Here is a 9172-nt window from a genome sequence, read left to right as displayed (position 1 = left end):
CCATTATTCGTAGGCGCCATTTTCAGATGGATGCTTAATTTTAGCCATAGTAAAATATCGGTTAACATTGCCGCTATATTTCTCCAACAGTAGAATATTGCTAATTTTATATTAGGCTGGACAAGACAAATAACATTTATATTGCGCTTTTCTCCTGGCGCAGACCCAAAGCACCAGAGCTGCTCTAGGGCACGCTCAGTAGGCAGTAGCAATGTTAGGTAGTCTTGCCCAAGGTCTCCTTACTGACTAGGTGCTGGCTTACTGAACAGGAAAAGGCGAGATTTGAACCCAGATCTTCTGTATCAGCGGCAAAGCGCTTAACCTGTACACTAGCCAGCCATGACTAGCATTGATTCCGTCACCTTCCGCTCTGCCCAGTTGATTTGGAAAACGTCCTACGGGACCTAAACTTGCGTTCTGCTCACCGGAACCCATTCTGTTGTTAGCAGATCCTATTGCTTTGCATAGGATCTGTTCCCATCCGTTCGGATCCCTTCCATTTCGCTTTTTATTGCCAGTGTTAACCTCCTATTTTTAAAGGGAACCTGGACTCGGAACGTCCTCTCTGCACTAAAAAACATGCAAATGCATAATAACCTTTAAAGAAAAGCATTTCTTTGTTACAGCTGATACAAATCCTGCAATAAATCTGCAGTGTGTCTACTTCCTGCTTTCATGGAAGCAAAGAGTTAATATCCTGTGTTTATGAATTAGCAGCTCTGCCTTGGCAGAGGGGATTCCTGAGCTGACACAGCTGAGAGATCAAATTACAACTTGTGATTAGCCACAGATGAGGGGGGGGATTAGACAGGCTAAACTCTCTAAATACATACAGGTGCATTCCTCTATGTTTTCCTTCTGTCCTATGCAAGAGTACAGGTCCACTTTAAAGAAAAGAATGCCGCTAGTGTATAACACGATATGAAGGCGATCTAAGCCTGCACACGTGCAGATCAAATTTAGGTCCAATTCAGGAATCCGTGGCGGCGGATTGAGGAGGGGTGACAAGCTGTGCGCCGTTTCCGGAAACCCTGCGTTACGTCGGAACGAGAGACGGTTCTCCCTTGTTAAATATACATCGAGAATTTAAAGTTACATTGCTGTGCTGACTTCACACGTTCACGCCGTCTCCCCGTGTCATCGCACCTCCGCTTCTCACACGTCCCGTACGCCGGTGATACGTAGGCGCGCTGTCACAGCATCGCAGCAAGGGGGGGGGGGGGATGGAGAGGAAACAACCAGGGGTGTAAGAGGGGCTCAGCAATGAAGGGGTGGGCTTACATTACAAGAGACACAGAACATTTATATTGCGCTTTTCTCCTGACGGCAGGGCTGGTTCTGGCTGCAATGGGGCAAAAGTAACTTCAGGGACCCCCTAACACTCTCCCCCAGGGCCCCTGAGTCGGCTGCCAGGCCCGATCCAATCCCCCAGTGCCTTATCATAGTTAACATGCCTTATCAGAGTTACCGTGCCTTATCAGAGTAGCATAGCGAGCGCTACGAACTTATGCCTGCTAATTGGCAGTGATGAGAGTTTCACTCTTTTCACACTTTGATTGGCCCATTGGGCTGCCTGTCACTTGACAGTAAACTTGACAAGCAGCCTATTGGGCCAATCAAAGTGCAGGGATAATGCCCTTTATTGGACCCGCAGGGGCTCAGGGCAGGACGAGTGGAGCGCTCGTCATTGCCAATTAGCAGGCATAAGTTCATAGCGCTTGCTATGCTACTCTGATAAGGCACACTAACTCCGATAAGGCATGCTAACTCCGATAAGGCATGCTAACTATGATAAGGCATGCTAACTATGATAAGGCATGCTAACTCTGATAAGGCATGCTAACTATGATAAGGCATGCTATTTGTTATAGTGTATCAACCACAATATCATTAAGTGTCCATCATATGTCCCCTAAAAAGCATTTTGGGGGTTCCCGTTATTCACTTCCTTCTTTCCCTATGCATGGGTCACTTCCTTCGATCCCCACTGTCATGGGTCACCATAGCTGGAGGAGGTGGCACCTTGGGGGCCCCTAGAGGCTCTGGGGCCCTTGAGTAATTGCCCACTATGCCTCTACGGAAACGGCGGCCCTGCCTGGTAGCCACTAGGGTGTGCTCTATAGGCAGTAGCAGTGTTAAGGAATCTTGCCCAAGGTCTCCTTACTGAATAGGTGCTGTATTACTGAGCATGAAGAGCCTCCAATGTCAGAGGCGGTGACCTTAACCACTATACTTTCAATTACAGGGGAATCCGCAAGAAAACAGAGATTTTTTTTTGTTCGTCTTATAAAAAAATAAGATTGACTGTGCTTTATTGAGAATGACCAGCGAGGCATCGAGAATGGGAAAGCTTCATAGAGTCCTTCCAAACAGTGATAACTCACTTACAAGTGGAGCGTTCTTGCAGTCTCCCTGCTGAATTCTCTAATAATCATGGTTGCATGCAGATTTTATCATTATATATTATTAGTATTATTATGTATTTATATATCACTGACATCTTCTGCAGCACTCTACAGAGAACATAGTCATGTCACTGACTGTCCTCAGAGGAGCTCACAACCTAATCCCTATCATAGTCATAATGTCCTACCATATTATTATTATGTATTTATATATCACTGACATCTTCTGCAGCACTTTGCAGAGTACATAGTCATGTCACTGACTGTCCTCAGAGGAGCTCACAATCTAATCTTATCTTATCCAATGTCCTGCCATATTATTATTTTTAGTATTTATATAACACTGACATCTTCCTCAGCACTGTATGGAGTATATTGTCTTGCCACATAACTGCCCCTCAGAGAGGCTCACAATCTAATCCCTATCACAGTCATATGGCTATGTACGCATTGTGTAGTGCAGTGATGGCTAACCTTGGCACTCCAGCTGTGGTGGAACTACAAGTCCCATGAGGCATTGCAATCCTCTGACAGCTCTAAGCATAACTCGGGGAGGCAGAGTTATGATGGGATTTGTAGTTTTGTCACAGCTGGAGTGCCAAGGTTAGCCATCACTGGTGTAGTGTATGGCCAATTAACTGGGAAGTAACCTATTTTTATGTTTTTGGGATGTGGAAGGAAACTGGAGTGCCCGGAGGAAACCCACACAGACATGGGGAGAACATAGAAACTCCGTGCAGATAGTGCACAGGGTTCTCTAAATCTCCCTCACATACATTCCATTTTTTCTTTCCTGGACTGAACGATTTTAGGAAAAAAATTAGCTATTTTGATTAGATTCACGATTTCCTCTCCAGCAGGACTATTTATGGGCATAGACAAACCAGGTAGATGACAGCTATTTGAGGGGGCACCAAGGAGCTATTCCTACGAGTGTGCTTTCTGGAATTCCTATGCACAACTGCTATTAAAGAATACCCGAGGTGACATGATGTGATAGACATGTGTATATACAGTTCCTAGCACACTAATAACTATGCTGTGTTCCTTTTTTTTCTTTGTCTGCCTGAAAGAGTTAAATTTCAGGTATATAAGTGGCTGACTCAGTCCTGACTCAGACAGGAAGTGACTACAGTGTGACCCTCACTGATAAGAAATTCCCCTTTTTCTCTTTCCTGTTCTCAGAAGCCATTTTCTGCTAGGAAAGTGTTTTATAGTTGGAATTTCTTATCAATGAGGGTCACAGTGTAGTCACTTCCTGTCTGAGTCAGGACTGAGTCAGCCACTTACATACCTGATATTTAACTCTTTCAGGCAGAGAAAGAAAAAAAGGAACACAGCATAGGTATTTATGTGCTAGGCACTGTACATACACATGTCTATCTCATCATGTCACATGTCACCTCGGGTATCCTTTAAGACAGAGATGCATGGTAATTTAAACAGTTTAAGAGGAACTCCAGTGAACATAAGGTAATAAAAAAAGTGCTTCATTTTTTCAATAATTATGTATAAATGATTTAGTCAGCATTTGCCCATTGTAAAATCTTTCCTCTCCCTGATTTACATTCTGACATTTATCACATGGTGACATTTTTACTGCTGGCAGGTGATGTCAGTGGAAGATGATGTTGCTTGCTTTTTTTGACAGTTGGAAACAGCTGTAAACGGCTGTTATTTCCCACAATGCAATGAGGTTCACAGACAGGAAACTGTCAGGCAGAGCCGGGACAAGGTCCTCCAGCACCCAAGGCTGAGACACCAAAGTATGCCCCTCCATCCCTGCCACCCCAGCTGTCACACACTGATTGCTATTAGACTAAGAGGTGCCCCAGGGCCCCCAACACCTTAATCTCTAGTTATCTGGCTCGCAGTCACTGCTATGTATCCCCTTTTCTTATTTCTTTCTGCTTCATACACAATTAGGAATGACAGCTGAATGAATTGTGCGCCCCCTCCTACACTGCGCCCTGAGGCTGGAGCCTCTCCAGCCTATGCCTCGGCCCGGCCCTGCTGTCAGAACCATGCCTGATATTGCAGTGAAAGTTTCGCCAAAAAATCAGGCATACAGCGTCCCCTGATGATCTGTTTGTGAAAAGGAAAAGATTTCTCATGGGAAAAGGGGTATCAGCTACTGATTGGGATGAAGTTCAATTCTTGGTCACGCTTTCTCTTTAAATGGGCACTACAGATCAACACAGCACAGCTTGCCTGAATAGCATAACAATGAATGGCAGGTACTGTTCATGAGATAAGCAAGCTGGAATTGTTTTGGTTTGGTCTGCATTGATTGGTGCAATTCTTCTGGGTTTCCAATAGTCTAACCTGTAGAAACCCAGGTTTCACATAAACAGAATTTTTTTTGTATATTGTGGCTTCACACCTCTCTTAAAGTGGACCTGAACTCTTGCACAGGACAGAAGAAAAACAGAGACAAATGCACCGATGTTCTGCACTGTGGGGTGTTGCAGCCCCCCCCCTGCAGGCAGCAGCTGTGTGGAGTCACGGCCTCTCCGCAGGGTTAATTGCCGGAAAGCCATAATACACACTGACTAATATACCCACCCTGCGACTGCTCCCTCCGTCACGGCGTGTCAAGGATCCGCAGTATCCATAGCGACGGTCCCTCCACTAACAACACACAGGTCAAGCGCTCTCATCGCACACACAAGGAAGCCGCCTCTTTAGTCATCAGGGATTAGCGCTGAGACACGAGCATGAGGCACCAGGAACCTCATCGTCAAGGTCGCTTGTGGGCGGTCTAGGCAGATGAACGTTGCCAGGGCCCCAAAGCCCACCCAGCTATGGGGGACAGGCCAGAGACACTGGGGATACTTCAAGAGTCTGTACGTGCCTATGGGAACGAGACAGGCATCAAGTGCCATTACACAGAGACTGATTATTTTCTTTTAGTTAATACCAGTTGCCCGGTAGTCCTGCTGATCCTCTGCCTCTAATACTTTTAGCCATAGACCCTGAACAAGCATGCAGCAGATCGGGTGCTCTGACTGAAATTTGACCTGAACTCTTGCACAGGACAGAATAAAAAAAACACAGAGAAATGCAACCTGTATGTATTTAGAGAGTTTAGCCAGTCTAATCTCCCCTCATCTGACACTAATCTCCACTGTAATTTGATCTCTAAGCCTGCCTCGACAGAGCAGCTAATTTGTAAACACAGGATGAAATACCTATGTCTTCTTCCATAAAAGCAGGAAGTAGACACACTGCAGATTTATTGCAGGATTTGTATCTGCTGTAACAAACACATTTTTTTTCTGTAAAGGTTATTATGCTGCTGCTTATGTCTTATAGCAGAGAGGGAGTTCTGAGCACAGGTCTGCTTTAAAGTGGGACCTGACCTCTTGCACAGGACAGAAGGCAAACAGAGAAATGCACCCTGTATGTATTTAGAGAGTTGAGCCTGTTTAATAACCCCTCATTTGTGACTAATCTCAAGTTGTAATTTGGTTACTCCTACTGGGTCACATGACTGCCACGGCAGAGATGGCAGATAAGGCCATTTGAAAGCACGGGATGTTAATATGTCTGCTTCCATGAATCAGGAAGTAGAAACTGCTTTATTTTAGGATTTGAATCCGCTGTAACAAAGAAATGTTTTTTGGTTAAAGGTTACTAGGAATCAGTTGAAAAGGGCGCCTGAGCCATCTGTATTAAAAGGGCGCCTCCATAGACTTCAATGTTATTTCTGCAAATATGGGCTGCAAGGTAGTGAAAAGGGCGCCTGAGTTTTTTTCGGCTACAAGGTTTTCGATTCGGCTACAAAAGGGCGCCCCTTTGTAGCCCATATTTTTGATTCGGCTACAAGGTTTTTGATTCTGCTACAAAAGGGCACCCTTTTATAGATGATAGTTTTGAATCAGGGGTGCAGGGGGGGGGTGTTTAGGATTAGGCATCACAAGTGGGGGGAGGGGGCCAAGGGTAAGACACCACCAGGGGGGGCTAGGCATCACCAGGGGAGGGTTCTGTGTGAGAATAGGGAGAAGTTAGGTCATAGTGATCACCAGGGAAAGGGGGGGGGGGGGTGTCTTAGTGTTAGGCACCACCTGGGGGGGTCTTAGGGTCAGGCACCACCAGGGGGGGGGGTTAGGGTTAGGCACCACCAGGGGATGGTTAGGCACCACCAGGGGAGGGTTCTGTATGAGAGTAGGGAGAAGTTAGGTCATAGTAGTCACCAGGGGGATCTTAGGGTCAGGCACCGCCAGGGGGGTGTATTAGGGTTAGGCACCATCGGGGGGGGGGGGGGGGTTCTGTGTGAGAGTAGGGAGAAGTTAAGTCATAGTAATCACTTTTCTTGGCCTATAACAGCATCCTTTTTATAAACTAAAACTAGCTTTTCGGCTTCACCAGGCGCCCTTTGGCATATGGGCTACACCATGCGCCCTGTGTAGCCATATTATGGGCTACACTGGGTGCCCTTTGTAGCCAAATCTGGCTTTTCTTGTCTATGTCAGGCGCCCTTTTTTCCAGGCGCCCTTTTCAAATGTACGCAGCTTACTATGCTGTTGCGAATGTTTTAGAGCAGAGAGGACATTCTGAGTTCAGGTACACTTTAAATGGGGCCCAAAGCAAAAAAGCAGGTTTGGCACCCCCTGCTGGCCACCTGGCTTCTTTGGTATGGCCAGAAGGGATGAGCTTCCAATTCCTCCGAATTTCCAATTTCTGAGTCTCCGATCGGAAATCGGAATGCAGGAATCGGAATTCCACAGAATACCGCATTACTGAGACTTTCAAAATTTTAGCTGTCATAGATCATCAGGGACCTCTGTATGGCTGATATTGTGGTGAAACCCCTCCCACAGTGTGATGTCATGACCACGGTCCTGACAGTTTGCTGTCATAGATCATCAGGGGGCTCTGTATGGCTGATATTGTGGTGAAACTCCTCCAACAGTGTGATGTCATGACCATGGTCTTGACAGTTTGCTGTCATAGATCATCAGGGACCTCTGTATGGCTGATATTGTGGTGAAACCCCTCCCACAGTGTGATGTCAGGACCATGGATAGGAAGTACAGATTGGTTCATTGATGGTGAAATAATCCATGTACAGTATTATGACATTTTATTTCTGATCACATTAACCATTTTAGCCTTTTGGACATGACTGTCACGTCCAAAAGGCTGCTGCTGCGGTGCTGCATGCGTGCCCCCGCGCCGCCCCCCGTTAGCCCGGAGATCAATGTATGGGAACATTGTTCCCATTCATTGATCTAAGTCCACGGTAGAAAATCTGATGGCTTCTTTTCAGAGTCTGCGGTCTTTCTGAAAAAATAAAAAAACCATGTCCTCCTTGTAGTTCCTGTGAGCGAGCGTGCTCGCTTACAGGATAGACAAACAAAAAAATCTCACTGTGGCCATCTTGTGGCCAAATAGTAAAATTGCATGCACATACATTTTTATTACAAAAAGACACAATAAATGATATTTAAAATTAACTGTTTACCTCACACAGCCAAAAAATACCCAAATAAAATTTTTAAATTAAAAAAAAAAAATGTACAATTTACAAAAAAAAAAAAAACATAAGTAGTTACCAAAGGGTCTGAACTTTTTTTGAATACGCCTGTGAAGAGAGTATACAACTAATATTATTTTTAATTTATAAGCTTGTAAATAGTGATGGACGCAAAACTGAAAAAAATGCACCTTTATTTCCAAATAAACTATTGCCACCATACATTGTGATAGGGACATAATTTAAATAGTGTAATAATCGGGACAAATGGGCAAATAAAATAGGTAGCTTTTAATTATGGTAGCATGTATTATTTTAAAGCTATAGTGGCCGAAAACTGAGAAATAATGAATTTTTTCCATTTTGTTCTTAATATTCTTGTTAAAAATAATACTTATCAAAATGTACCACCCAAAGAAAGCCTAATTGGTGATGGAAAAAACTAGATATAGATCAATTCATTGTGATAAGTAGTGATAAAGTTATTGGCAATTGAATGGTAGGTGAAAATTGCTCGGATGCATAAGGTGAAAAACGACTGAAGGCTGAAGTGATTAATCTGATCGCTTGGACGATTCTTTACTGAAAATACTGTTAGTGACCAGTGGGCACCCTTATGTAAATGCTGGACAAATACTTACATGTAATTGTATGTGATAAATATGTTCAATAAGATGATCATATAAGGAGCTAAACCATATTCTGAAGAATGCTGATAACTTGCAGCAATCCTTCCAGTCGAATGATATTACAAAATAGGAGAGTCTGAAAAACTTTAACTGGATCAAACTAAAGGTGGGTACACACGTCAGATAAAAGTCTTTGGAAAATGAAAGATCACAGACCAATCTTACTCCCTTCCATGTAGTATGAGAGCCATACCTACACAGTCTATTCTATGGAGCTGAACTCCCCATCAGATAAAAATCTTTGCAAGATGCTGCACACAAAGATGCTGTGCACACGCAACAGATCAGTATCTGCAAAAGATCTGTTCCTGCAAAATGCATTCATAGTCTATGAGATCTGCAGATCCCATACACAACTTGTTTAATGGACATTCATCTGCAGATCAGACAATTATCTGCCAATCTGAAGATCCAACCTGGTGGATCTGATCTACAGATAATTGTCCGTTAAACAAGGTGTGTATGAGATCTGCAGATATCATAGACTATGAATGCGTTTTGCAGGAATGGATCTTTTGCAGGAACAGATCTTTTGCAGATACTGATCTGTTGCATGTGCACAGCATCCGTGTGTGCAGCATCTTGCAAAGATTTCTGTC

The sequence above is a fragment of the Hyperolius riggenbachi genome, chromosome 9, assembly GCF_040937935.1.
Source record: "Hyperolius riggenbachi isolate aHypRig1 chromosome 9, aHypRig1.pri, whole genome shotgun sequence".
NCBI classification, from domain to species: Eukaryota; Metazoa; Chordata; class Amphibia; order Anura; family Hyperoliidae; genus Hyperolius; species Hyperolius riggenbachi.
This window is presented reverse-complemented; position numbering follows the sequence as displayed.